Source organism: Pan paniscus, chromosome 15 (assembly GCF_029289425.2).
Source record: "Pan paniscus chromosome 15, NHGRI_mPanPan1-v2.0_pri, whole genome shotgun sequence".
In the NCBI taxonomy this organism is placed as follows: domain Eukaryota; kingdom Metazoa; phylum Chordata; class Mammalia; order Primates; family Hominidae; genus Pan; species Pan paniscus.
The window spans coordinates 95,140,953-95,154,162 of NC_073264.2; positions in this window are offsets into that span (position 1 = coordinate 95,140,953).

Sequence of the window (13,210 nt, forward strand, 5' to 3'; positions counted from 1 at the left end):
CTTCTCCTGGGATCTGGGCACTCGCACGGCCATCCTGCGAGGGAGGTTTTATCATCCTGATGTTACGGATGAGGAGCTGAGACCCTCATGGGTCTTGCCTGAACTCGGTGATGGTGGGATCTCCGTCCACACAGCCTCCGTCCTGCAGAGGACTGAAAGATCAGAACAGCCGGGAATGTCACACCTGGGAGCTCCTTGCAGTTCATGTTCCAACATCCTTTTCCTGAGGAAAGGGGAAGCGAGTCTGGAGAATAAGAGGGGCTTGTCAGGCCTTTGTAGGAGCCATGACTTCCAGAAACCCATGGAGTGCTTTTCCAGAGCTTCCTCCCATGATAATCTCATCATGCCATAGACCTTAAACCCAGGTTGTGGGGCACATTGGCAGGAACCTCACCACACTGGAGAAGGATGAGCCCAGACAGCAGGCTGGACTTTCTCATGGGCACATTCAAGATGCCTGCTACCCCCCGGAGACTCCCAGAAGTGCCTAGGGGTGAGGAGGTTGTGGTTTGCAATGGATCACAAGCCCCAGCAAGGATCCAGGGGCTTCAAGCCCAGGCATCTCGGGTGTCAGTGTCATTGTGCCTCATTGTTCCCAACCACAGGAGGTCAGGCTGGGGGCCACTCCCAGCACAGACTTGCTGGTAATGTGACTGCCCCAGATCCCTCTTCAGAACCCAGTGGCTAAGAGCCTAGACTCTGAAGTCATCTGCCAGCTCAACCACTTGCTAGCTGTGTGACCGTGGAAAGTCTATTTAACTCTCTGCCTTGGCTTCCTGATATACATTGCAGGGAGGAGGAGAATAATATTATCCATAGCTCACAGGAAGTTTGCAAAGATTAAATTATATGACATAGTACCCCAAGCATTCTGTGTATATATATGTGTGTGTATATATATGTATACTCTCATATATATATAATTGTGTATATATTAATACAATATATACATAATATATGTTATCATATATAATTTATATATAGTATTCATATATTTATATATGTATGTTCATATTCATATATGTATATATCCCTTAGAATAAAGACTTATAAATGTTAGAGGTTGTTATTAGCTTAAACTTCCTGACAGAGACAGAGGGGATGGTGGTTGGCTGGAGACAGTGGTTCTTAATTGGGGACAATTCCTGAAGACATTTTGGGTTGCCACAACTTGGGGGAAAGGGGAGGATGCTCTTGGTATCCAGTGGGCAGAGGCCAGGGATGCTGCTAAACATCCTACAATGCACCAGGCAGGACCCATGCCTGCCCGCCCCCCGCCCCATAGAATTAGGGCCCAAATGTCCACAGTGCCATGGGGAGGAGGCCTGGCTGAAGAGCAGGGGCAGTGGAAAGTGGCTCTCAGGGAGTAGAATGGGGCCTGGGCCAAGCTGACAAAGGGGTAGGTTTGGATTTTGGGAATAGCTGCCACCAGGAGAACTGAGTGGATTTCCAACGCCTTGTGACTGTTATATAATGGGATGATTCACTGAATGGGGCTCGTAAACCTGCTCTGAAGGCCACCAGCAGGGGGACACGTGGCTGTGGTTTGAGCAGCACGGAAAGAACAGCCATAGTGACCATGTGCAGGTTGGGGTCCTCCTTTAAGCAGGAAAGGGGAGCCCTAGGCAGGTCTCGGCCCTGCTTGTAGCTGGTGCATTCAGACACACACACACACACACACACACACACACACACACACACACACACACACAGATGGTGCTTAGCTGACAGCACACCACACACACATAGTTTACATTCTTTAAGTGAAGAGGTGGATTTAACCCACCAGTTAGTATGACAGTGGGCAAATGGACTAGTCTTTTTTTGAGACAGACTCTTGCTCTGTTGCCCAAGCTGGAGTGCAGTGGTGCGATCTTGGCTCAATGCAACCTCTGCCTCCCCGGTTCAAGCGATTCTCCTGCCTCAGCCTCCTGAGTATCTGGGATTACAGGCATCTGCCACCACACCCAGCTAATTTTTGTATTTTTAGTAGAGACGGGATTTCACCATCTTGGCCAGGCTGGTCTCAAACACCTGACCTCAGGTAATCTGCCTGCCTTAGCCTCCCCCAAAGTCGTGAGATTACAGGCATGAGCCACCGCACCCAGCCGAACTAGTCTTCTAAAAATAGTGAGTACCTACCCGTTGAAGTCTCCTGTTTTCTACAAATACAACACTCCATCTCTTTCTTGGCGCACATGTGTGCAGGTGTGTGTGTGGTTGCCCCACACACGTATGAGCACATGTGAGATGTGTAAACTAACAACTCTACAGGCATGTGAGGCACCTCACATGTTGGAAAGGACTTGAGCCTAACCACCAGTGTGCTGCTCTTCACCCTTCTGGAAAGTTCTGACCCTATGCAAACCTTTCCCCTCTCCAGAGACCTGAGAAATTGAGGAAGGGAGTGGACTGTGGAGCTCTTAGGAATACAGGCCCTTCCACACTCTGAGTGCCTCTGAAACCAGATGAGCAACTGAAAGTTGCTGCATCCACCAATCTTTTTTCTCTGAGAATAAAAATTCTAATCATAAGTCAGTTGGAATTTAAATCAAGCGTACCTAAATATTTTCAAAAACAGAAATAAAAGATGGGATAATTATTTTGGAAGAGTTTGTGAATCCTGGGATGCAACCTCTTGTTCCACATCATTTCAAAATAATTGGTTGTTGGATAAAATTCAGCCTCTGGGCATGGTGGCTCACGCCTAATCCCAGCACTTTGGGAGGCCGAGGCAGGAGGAGTTTGAAACCAGCCTGAGCAACCTGGTGAAACTCCATCTCTACAAAAAACATACAAAAATTAGCCAGGCATGGTGGCATGCACCTGTAGTCCCAGCTACTCAGGAGGCTGAAGTGGGAGGATCACTTGAACCCAGGAGGCAGAGGTTGCAGTGAGCTGAAATTGTGCCACTGCACCCCAGCCTGGGTGCCAAAGCGATACCCTGTCTCAAAAAAAAAAAAAAAGAATTCATTTAACAAACATGTTTGCTGCCAACCTTTGTGCACACAGGTACTCTCATACACACTCGTGCACATGCATGGTCTTGTACGCACCTGGTAAGGTGACCTTCCAGGAAGCTCAGGGCCCCCTGATATGAGCTGACACTGGGTGAGGAAGGTGAGGGCGTGAAAAGAAAGGGCATTTGATACTGCTATTTCTCATGGTCCAAAGAGGCCATCTCCGCTTCACAGCTAAGGAGATGGAAGCACAGAGACTTGAAAATATGTTTCTAGGTTCAGTCCGTTAATGCAGGGTCCAGATTTCTTTCTGTCTTTCCTTGCCCTTTCTCCCTTACTTCCCAATTTTCCTGGTGCCACTGAAGCCAGCCACATCCCCTCCAAACTGCACTGTCATAGCTCCTGGCCTGGCCCCTGAAGAGCGTGTGACCTGGGCAGTCACATCGACAGCCAGGGCTGTGCCCTGAGGGTGGATACACTGCAGCCCACAGGGCACTGCCAGCCCCGGGCTCGTGGGACGAGTGCTGACTGGATGCTAGTGCAGGGCCTGCCCGTGGCCCTCCTGGCGTTCCAGCTGGCCTCTCTGTCTTTGCCCTGCCCTCAGGGCCTCTGGCTTTATATTTAACAGCACTGCCTGGCCCAGTGGGATCAAATGTCTGCCGTGCCACACGTCCCAGGAAAGGACTGCAGAGGCCTTCAGATGATCTCCACACTGCAGTACCCAGAGGTCTGGTTTCTGACCCAGGTGCCTGTCCAACCCGAGGGCTGCTGTGCATTGCCTTTTGGGAAAGGCTGGCCTGGAGAGAATCAAAGCAGGTGACTGCATTTTGCCAGATCTTCTTGGTAGGGCCTCTGCGGCCTGTGTGGTCAGCCCCAGACGACTTGCGCAGCCTCCTCTTCCTCATGGCTCTGCCTCTGCCCCACCGTCTGTCCATCTGTGTCTGGCCTGTTGAACCCTTTTGGGCTTGGAATGCCCTCTCCCTTGGGCCGTCTGGGCCCTGGGAGTGGCTGGCGTGGGGTTGGTGTGGGCGCTGGGCCAGCAGCCTGGCTCCCTTCCTCTTCCCTCCACTCTCTGGAGGCGGGCAGCCCCAGGTCCTCACCTGTGACGCAGGAGTCAGGACTGCAGCAGCTTCCTAACGGGCAGGAGTGAGGCTTCAAAGAGGTAACACTCCAGCAAGTCCGTGACAGGGGCTGCAGGAGGCGAGTGCCCAGTAAGTGGAACTATTATTATTTTTATCCTCAAGGCACAAATTAAATGCCATGAGCCCTGCTAAGTGCCAGAAGCAGTGTCAGCTCCTGGAATATAGACTTCCTACCCACAGGAGGTACAGCCTCAGGGAGGACAGCGCGGGAGGGAGGTGGGAAGGAGGGAGTGGGGGAGGGGAGGGGCCAGGGAGAAACAGTAGGGAGGTGGGGGCATCTGGAAGGAGGAGTGAGAGGAGGGGTGAGGCCAGAGAGGAGAAGAGGGGTGGGGCCGGAGAGAAGAGGAGGGGATGAAAGGAGGGGATGGGAGGAAGGGGGTGGAAGGAGGGGTGAAGGTCAGGGAGGAAAAGTGAGTGGTAGGGGAGTCTAGAAGGAGGAGTTGGAGGAGGGGTGGGGCCAGAGAGGAGGGAATGGGAGGAGGGTATGGGAGAGGGGATGAGAGAGGGGATAGGAGAGGGGATGAGAGAGGGGATGGAAGGAGAGGATGGGAGGAAAGGATGGAGGAGGGGATGGGAGGAGGAAATGGGAGGAAGGATGGAAGGAGGGGAAGGGAGGAGCAGACGGGAGGAGGGAGAGGAGGGCATGGGAGAGAGGACAAGAGAGGGGATGAGAGAGGGGATGGGAAGAGTAGATGGGAGGAGCAGATGGGAGGAGGAGATGGGAGGAGGAGATGGGAGGAGGGGATGGGAGAGAAGATGGGAGGAGGGGATTGGATAGGGGATGGGAGGAGGGGATGGGAGAGGGGGTGGGAGAGGGGATGAGAGGAGGGGATGGGAGAGGGGGTGGGAGGAGGGGATAGGAGAGGATGGGAGAGGGGGTCGGAGGAGGGGTTGAGAGAGGAGATGGGAGGAGGGGATGGGTGGAGGGGATAGGACGAGGGGATAGGAGGAGGGGTTGGGAGAGGGGTGGAAGGAGGGGATGGGAGAGGGGATAGGAGAGGGGTTGGGAGAGGGGTGGAAGGAGGGGTTGGGAGAGGGAATGGGAGAAGGGGATGGGAGGAGAGCATGGGAGAAGGGATGGGAGGAAGGGATGGGAGAGGGCATGGGAGGAGGGGATGGGAGGAGGGGATGGAAGGAGGAGATGGGATGAGGGGATGGGAGACGGGATGGGAGCAGGGATTGGAGGAGGGAATGGGAGGAGGGGATGGGAGACAGCAACAGCAGAGCCTTAAACCAAACACTTCTGAGTGCGGGACGCTGTGTGCCTGCAGATCCATGAGATCCTGATACAAAGAGATTGTGTAAACTGCAATGTTTGGGGTCCATGCGAGAGATGGTGAGAGAGGGCAGGGGAGTCTCAATGAACACATGGGTAAATAGCACCCACCTTATGTAAAATCAGGCCTCATCCTCCAGCCAGAGTTACTGAGATGCTTGACAGCTGCCGCAGACCCTAGGGAGTCAGATTGGCTATCCTCAAAATGGCCAGCCATCCCTTTAACGCTGTCCCAGACACCTGGCTCCCAGGTCAGAGGCATTGCAGCCCAAGACCCAGGATAAGAAGCACAGACTGTATGAAAATTGCAGGCTGCTCTGTGATGCAGTGACATCCAGCACTGGGTTGGATGTCAGAACACACCACTTGCCTCAGTTGTCCAGTCCCATGCCTCTCCCTAGAGCAGATGCTGCTCAGAGTGTGGTGCTCCTATACATGCAGGAGCCATCAGTGGCCCTGGCATGCTCAGTGGGGCACATGGATGGCCTTTCTCCTCCGCACCCTTCCTAGGAAGCCATCAGGATTTCATCCAGATGCAATGATTCTCCTGGCTTTGGGATACTTAGAATTGAAAGAGGTCAAATAATAGCCTTCAAACTCACGTTGACCTTGTTCCTCATGCCCACCTGGGTCCCCAGGGCCCCCAAGATCAAAACCCAAGATCAAGACTCATTCTTAGTGAGTCTTGTAGGTCTTAGAGGGTCTTTGCTGAACCAGCCCCGATGTGCTGTAGGTTAGAAGCCTGGGAGGGCTCCACTGGGTTCTTTTCTTTGGGTCCCATTAGGCTGAAGTCAAGGTCGGGCCTCTTATCTGGAGGCCCTGGGGAAGAATCTACATTCAAACTTACTCAGGTAGTTGGCAGCGTTCAGTTCCTTGCAGCCGCAGGCCTGAGGTCCCTGTTTCCTTTCTGACTGCTGGTCGGGCCTGTTCTTAGCTCCTAGTGGCTTCTCTGGTCTTTGCCCTATGACCCCTGCCATCTCAGCAATGAGATCCTCTGTTCTCTGTTCCCATTGAATCCCTCTCACCCATTCAATCTCTGACTTCCTCTTCTACCCGCCACAGAGAAAACGCTCTGCTTTAAAGGGCTTGTGTAATCAGTTAGACCCATGGGTAATCTTCCTAGTTCAAGGTCAATTGATTGGTAAACAACATCTGCAAAATCCCCATTGTCATGAAAGGTGACATGATCATAGATGTGACTGCTCACCACATTCACAGCCCCAGGGACTAAGGGGAATCCTGGGGGCTTCTTAGATCTGTTTCTTTCCTAGACCATCTCGAGTCTGTTTCCTTCTCGGCTTTCAGCGTACCACTCTCCTGGTCTTCCTCCTTCTTCACTTCACCTCCTACTTGACCTCGTTAGCCGTGTTCTCCTACCACCATTAAGAACATCAGGAATCCATAAAAAATGATAAGAAAGAGGGCTGGTCCAGGCCACCCAGGGATCTGGCAGAAGCCACCCCAGCCTGGAGTGGACTGAGCCACTCTCAGTTCCTGCTCCAGGCCAGCCTATTTTCCAGGAGCTGGGGACATCTCCTTCCAAGCCCAGTAGATGGAATGACTGCCCAGGGTCAGGTAGTCCCATGGGAGATTTTGGGAAGCTCCGAATCACCCTCTAGTGGACTGTGAGGGGGCAGCTCTGACAGATTGGGGTGCACATTGGGGTGGGTGAGCCAGAACTGGCCCTTTCTCCAGCTTGGCTGGAAAGCATTCAGGAGAGGCCTGGCCTTTGGGGCAGAAAAAGGCCACAGATGCTAGATCTGGGAGTGGTCCTGCACCAGGCATGATAATAGTGACAATAGTGATGTCTTTTGAGCACTTTCTTTGGGCTAGATGCCGAATGCTTTACGTATACCAGCTAATTTCATCTCCACAGCAACCCCAGGAGGTAGGTAATATTGCTAATCTCATTTCATGGAGGAAGAAACTGAGGCTAGGTGAGGGTGAGGGACTTGCCCAAGGCCAGGCAGCTCATGACTGATGAGAGCTGCCAAGGGGTGCCTGACCTGCCATTAGTGTTCTTTTCATGCTGAAGCATGACTCTATCAACCTTCATGCCAACATTAAGAAAGTGGTTTTAATAGCAAGAGACTTTCCGTGTGGGAAGTTGTTAAACTAGGACTGAGGCAGGGGACACCGGAAGAAACTTATTTGGATTCAATACAAGAAAGGGCAGATGTTCTAGTGGTCACAGTGACCCAGAGGTGGATGAGGAGGCTACCGTGGGAGGGGATGAGCTGCCCATCACTGAATATATGAAGTGAAGAGGCCATTCTCATTTACTGAGATCCTAGTATGACAGACACTGTGCTGAGTGCCTTACCTATGCCATCATTAGGCCCTCACAGCTCCATCACATAGGCACTGTTGTTGTCCCCCACTTACAGACGAGGACACAGAGGCTCAAAGAGATTGAGCGATTCATGATGGCTACACAGGTGGTTGGTGCGAGAATCGTGGCTCAAACCCAAAGCCGTGCATCTCCGAAGCTCTGTCTGTATGCATACATCTATCGAGCGCCTGCTGTGGGTCCAGCACTATTCTTCTAGACACGGAGACTCCAGCAGGGACAATTCGGTCCCAGTCCTTGACCTCATGCAGATCACATTCCAGTGGGGAGGGAGAAACTCCACAGGAAGGAGTGCTAAAATAGGGCCACACAGGGGTGAGGTCATCAAGGGTAAGCTGGGGTTGGGGTACCTGAGATGGTCAGGGAAGGCCACCCTGAGGAGGTGAGTTCTGAGCTGGGATCTGGAAGACCAGAGGGAAAGAGTACTATGAAGAGCTTGGAGACTTGTGCTCCAGGCCGAGGGAACCACAGGTGCAAAGGCCCTGCAGCCGGGAAGGAGAACAGAAAACCACTGTGAGAGGAATAGGCAAGGGGGAGCCAGGGCATTTGGAGCCTCATCAGCCAGAATGTGAACTTCATCTGTCATGTTTTAAAGTGGTGGTGTGCTGTAGCCAGCTCAGACCAGCTCATAAGAGCCAGTGTTAAGTCTTCAGGCATTTTGCAAACAGGTTGTTAAATTGTTAGTAGCTTGAAATCAGCCATGGCGGGCGGATTGACACCACAGAAACTGATGAATGCCATACATCTTGGCTTTTCTCCCATTCACTGTTGACCTGAACATCACTGGTTTTGGCAGGGAAATGGGGAGATCTGGTTTTCGCTTTAAGACGAGCTCTCTCTGGCTGCCAGGTGGAGAGTGGCCCGCAGGGGACAGGAGCAGAAGGAACAGCAGGGAAGGCCAGTGCTTGCTCCAGGTGGGACCAGCATGGGCCAGCGAAGAGAAGTGAAGAGATTCCAGAGACTTTGGAGGCAGAGCTCACAGCCTTGCCGGGCCAACCCCCACCAAGAGGTTCATAGCAGGAGGTGACAAGGTGGCATGGAGGGGCATGACTTGAACCCAGGCCTGCAGGGTCCCTAAATTCATTCTGTGCCCCACACCTCAGTGATTCTTCCTAGGAAGGTGATGGTTCTGGGACAGAAGAAAACAGTTGATGATGCCCTGGCTGCCCCTCAGCCCTGGTTCCCTCTGGTCAGAGCAGCCCCTTCCCACACCGCCTCTTGGGAGGGCATCTCCTCTGAGCTATTCCAAGGAGGTGAGGGGTGGCAGGATGTCAGTGTCATAGACACCGGAAGGCCCAGAACTCCACTGTGGCCCCTCGGACCATGACCAGAGCCTCCATCCTCCACCACGGGAAGGCCCTGTCTTGGGAGAACTGAGCTGGAGACAGCCTTACAGTGTCCTAGGACCTGCTTGGGTGATTCCCCAGCTCTGGGACCTGGAGCTTTTCCTGGTGCAGAGCAAGGATGAGGGTAGGGGCACAGGGAAGTGGGTGCTGGGCCAGGCTGAGGGCCTCAGAGGAGGTGGGGCCCCAGCACAGCTTCCTGGGCCCAGGATGCCCTGGGTTTGCCTCTTGTGCTAGAAATGGAAGGAGGGGACAGAGGTAGACTGCTGAGATTCTGTCTCAACGGGGAAGGAGCTACGTCGTGCCAGGTCTTAGTACAATTCTGGCCGAATCAACAGGCCAAGTTTGTCTCCCTTGCACCCTCTCACCTCTTCCCACCAGAGCCACCTTTGCCAGCCAACCCCAGCAACCTCTGCTGAAGCTCCTGTGCTCTTGTATTAGGGGATCAGCCCATTGTGATCCTCTGGAGGGGGAGAGAAGAGGTGGGCAGGAAACAAAACTAACGCCCATCGAATACCTACGACGGGTCAGCTCTGGGCTGCTTGCTTTCCTAAAGGGTCAGAACAGATACTCTCTTAAAGAGTTGTACCAGTTTAAAAGTTTCCCCTTTTCCCTGCCCCTAAGACATAAAATGCTCATTCATATCTTTCTAGACTTTCTCCTATGCACACATGGGTTAATTCTACAAAAACGAGAAGATGCTAAGTGTTGTACTTGGATTATCTCGTTTAATCCCTGGGTGCTATTACCCACACTTTGCCTTTCAGGAAATTGAAACTCAGAGAGGTCAGTGCTTTTCCTGAGGCCACACAGCTGGTAGCCCTGCCTCAACCCGCAGCCCCACTCTGCATCCTGAGCGTCAATGGCTGAGGAAGGGCCGGCCTTGGCCCTGTTTAGGGGCATTTGGGGCCGTAGAGCAGATGGGGTGAATTCTGCAGAAGGCCTGATCAGGCCCTTCCTTCTGCTGTGCCTGGTGACCCAAGCCTGGGGGCAGATTCCAGCCCCAGGAGTCCTTGTTAAGGTTTTTGAAAAGGGGTCCTATTGCCATTTAATTGCAGCTCTGTCCTTGTAGCAGGTTCCCAGCTCCCAAGATTCCCAGCTGCCTGTAACAGACAGACTTGCCTTGGATTTCTCTTGCCCAAGGCCCAGGGGGTAGAGGCTAGTCTGGGAGGTGAGAGACCTGCGCCCCTCACCGCTGTGGAACCTTGGCAGCTCCTGTCTCTCTGCCTTGATCATTTCTTTTCTTCTTAAGTTCCTTTCACCCTCCATGTAAGTGCTTGAGTCTTCCCCTAATTAGGGAAGGGTGGGGTCTGCTGGTTGAGTGAGGCTGGGGAAGGGGGAGGAAGAAGAGGAAGAGCCAGGGCGGTGAAGAGGGGTCTGAGGCAGGCCTGTGGGTTTTAAGGAGCAGGATGGAGAATAACTACATCTGGAATCCCTGGACCTGGGTCCAAATCCCAGCGTGGGTCGTATGCAGTTATGCAGGATCTGTACTCGCAAGAGTCCACATTTGGCTTTATCTTCTGCTATTGCATCTTGAAATTCTTAATAATTTTTGTGCAAGGAGCCCAGCGTTTTCATTTTGTACTGAGCCCCACAAACTGTGTAGCCAGCCCTGTTACCTTGTGTTAACTGTGTACCCTTGGGCAAGTTACTTCGCCTCATAGACTCAGTTTTCTCATCTGCAAAATGGAGCAGTGCTACCACCACCCTAGGGGACCGTTCTGAGAATGAAACGAGAGACTCCCGGTAAAGAGTCAGGCAGTGGCAAATCCGTGATAGGACTCAATCCCTGGTGCTTGTGACAGTCACTCTTTAGGGGCCTGGGTGGGAGAAATGGCTCCCGAGGAGCTGCAGCCTCTCCCAGCCTTATCTGTGTGTTCTCTCAGCGCCTATGGGACACTTCAGGCCAAAAATGAAATTGTCACTGGAAAACAAATAGTGCCACCATCCCCACTCCAAACCTACCTGCCCACCCCCACCTATGGGGTCAAGTGGTTTACAGCCTTGAACTTCTAGGAAGAAAAGTCCTGGAATTTTTGAGCGTGGGAAGGGACGAGGGTCTGGCGAGCCTTCTCCAGCATCTGCTTCCGGCCAGAGGAGGGTCAGTGGTCTGACTGTCCCCAGTGAAGGTCCCATACCCAGAGGTGCTAATGGAGTCTTCCCCAAGAACAGCCTCCCGCTGTGGGACCCCCTATCCATCACTTTCAAGGTCCTAACAACTCAACCTCCCAGATGGTTCTGGATCTTGACTTTCTGGATTAATATCGGAACTATAGTTACTTAGCCTCTCTGGGCCTCAGTTTTGCCCTCTGTGAAATAACAGCTTTGACGTCGGTGTGTCATGAAGATGAATGAACCCCTGCATGGAAGTGCTTAGACCTGAGCCACACAGACATGAGTCACTCCCGCTGCCACGCTGCCAGCCTCACCGCCACTCTGAGCCAGACAGCATGCTCAGAAATGCTCTGACCATTTCTGAGTGGGCAGAGATGATGATGAAGCTGCCTCCTCCCTAAGCAGGCTGCTTTCTGAACCAGCTTCGGCTCTCACCCTGTGACTCCTTCCAGAACTTGTTGGAAGCCAGCACTTATTGAAAGTTCCCAGGCATCACGGTGGCCAGGAACTGAAGACTTGGGGGTGATGGGGTTGTACCAGTTATAGGGCTGCAAGGGAAACAAGGCCCCTACAGAATGGTACCCTGAACCTATCCGGAGCTGGGGATGCAGCCCAGTTGTCCCTGAGCCTCCTCAGCCTGTTGTCCCTGAGCCTCCATGGAGGAGCACCTGTGGGTTCTGTTGCTCAGCTGTCCTGATTCCCTGGGAACAGCGCCAGGGTTTGCACTGGGAAACTTCCGGGCCCCAATGCGGGCTCTTAGGATATGACTGTCAGTCAAGCCAAGGGGTGGGCACATGGCCCAGGCTCAGCCAATTGGGCACCCTCTCTTGATTCTTGAGAATGGAGAGGATGATGAAAAGGGGTTGGGAAGGATTCATTCTGGGGGCGCCTCCCTGAGTTCCTGCCGCATGGATCTCCAGGGCTGCCCTGAGCCCCTGTCCTCTCTGGATTTTCAGCTTTTCTTCTGATTCTGCACCTCCCTACAGCCTCCCATGCATCCCTCCTTGCCCAGAGTAGCCCGGACAGTCTCTGCTGCTGGCTGATACCCTTTGACTCCTGCCAACAGCTTCACCAGCCACGGTCCAAACCACTCCCACCCTGATCTCCCCCTTCTGCTTTGAAGGCTCTGCCTACGGTTTGCGCAGGATGTGCAAGCTGTTCCGTGCCTCCGAACCTTTGTCCCTGCCATCCCTTCTGCCAGAATGCCCTTCCCACCTTCTCCTTTCATTCTTATCCTCGTGAAACACCTCGGACACTGCTGACTCTGGGGGACTCCCCCACCCCTCCTCGAACTGGGCTGACTCCTTCTCTGGGCAACCCCAGCCCCTGAGCTCCTCTCCCTCTGCATCCACGTCCCCCACACCTGCATCCACCTCCCTCCTGAGTCTGAACCCAAGGCCAGAGCCAGGACCCTTCACCTTCATTCTCAGTCGGTGCTCAGCACACAAGCGAGGAGCTCTAGGACCATGGAGAGGCAGCCCTGGGCACCTGTCAGGGACTCCTGGGCTGGCTGGGGCTGATCTCACTGCCTGCTGGTAAGGGGTCGTGAGGGGGATGAGTCCAAACCCCTGCTCCTGCCCCCGAGCCCAGCCCCGACCCTGGCCCCAGCCCAAGCCTTTGATCCAGATCTTGCTCCAGCCGTGCCCCAACTCCAGCCACAGACCTGAACCCCCGGCCCTTGATCTGCCCCCGAAGAGACCCCAGCCCCTCCCTCATTCCTGGCCCCCGCTCTGGCTCAGGCCCTGCCCTGGCTCCTGCCTCCTTCACCCTCTCTGGGGACCTTCCCCACCCACAACGTTCCTCCCAGTGGAGCCCACACTGAGCTGTGGCTTCCCAGGAGCCATCTGAGGTTGCCCAGCTCTGAGCCAATGGAAGCCTTTGAGGGGGAAGGCCAGGCCAGCCAGCAGGGTGGTGCGTGTGGTGGGGGTGGGGTGTCAGGGTGGGCAAGAGGCCCAGCCCTCCCCACCCCACCTTCCCCGGTGGGACAGGTCCAGTGGTTCCAACAGGAGGTTCACCGCCAAGCC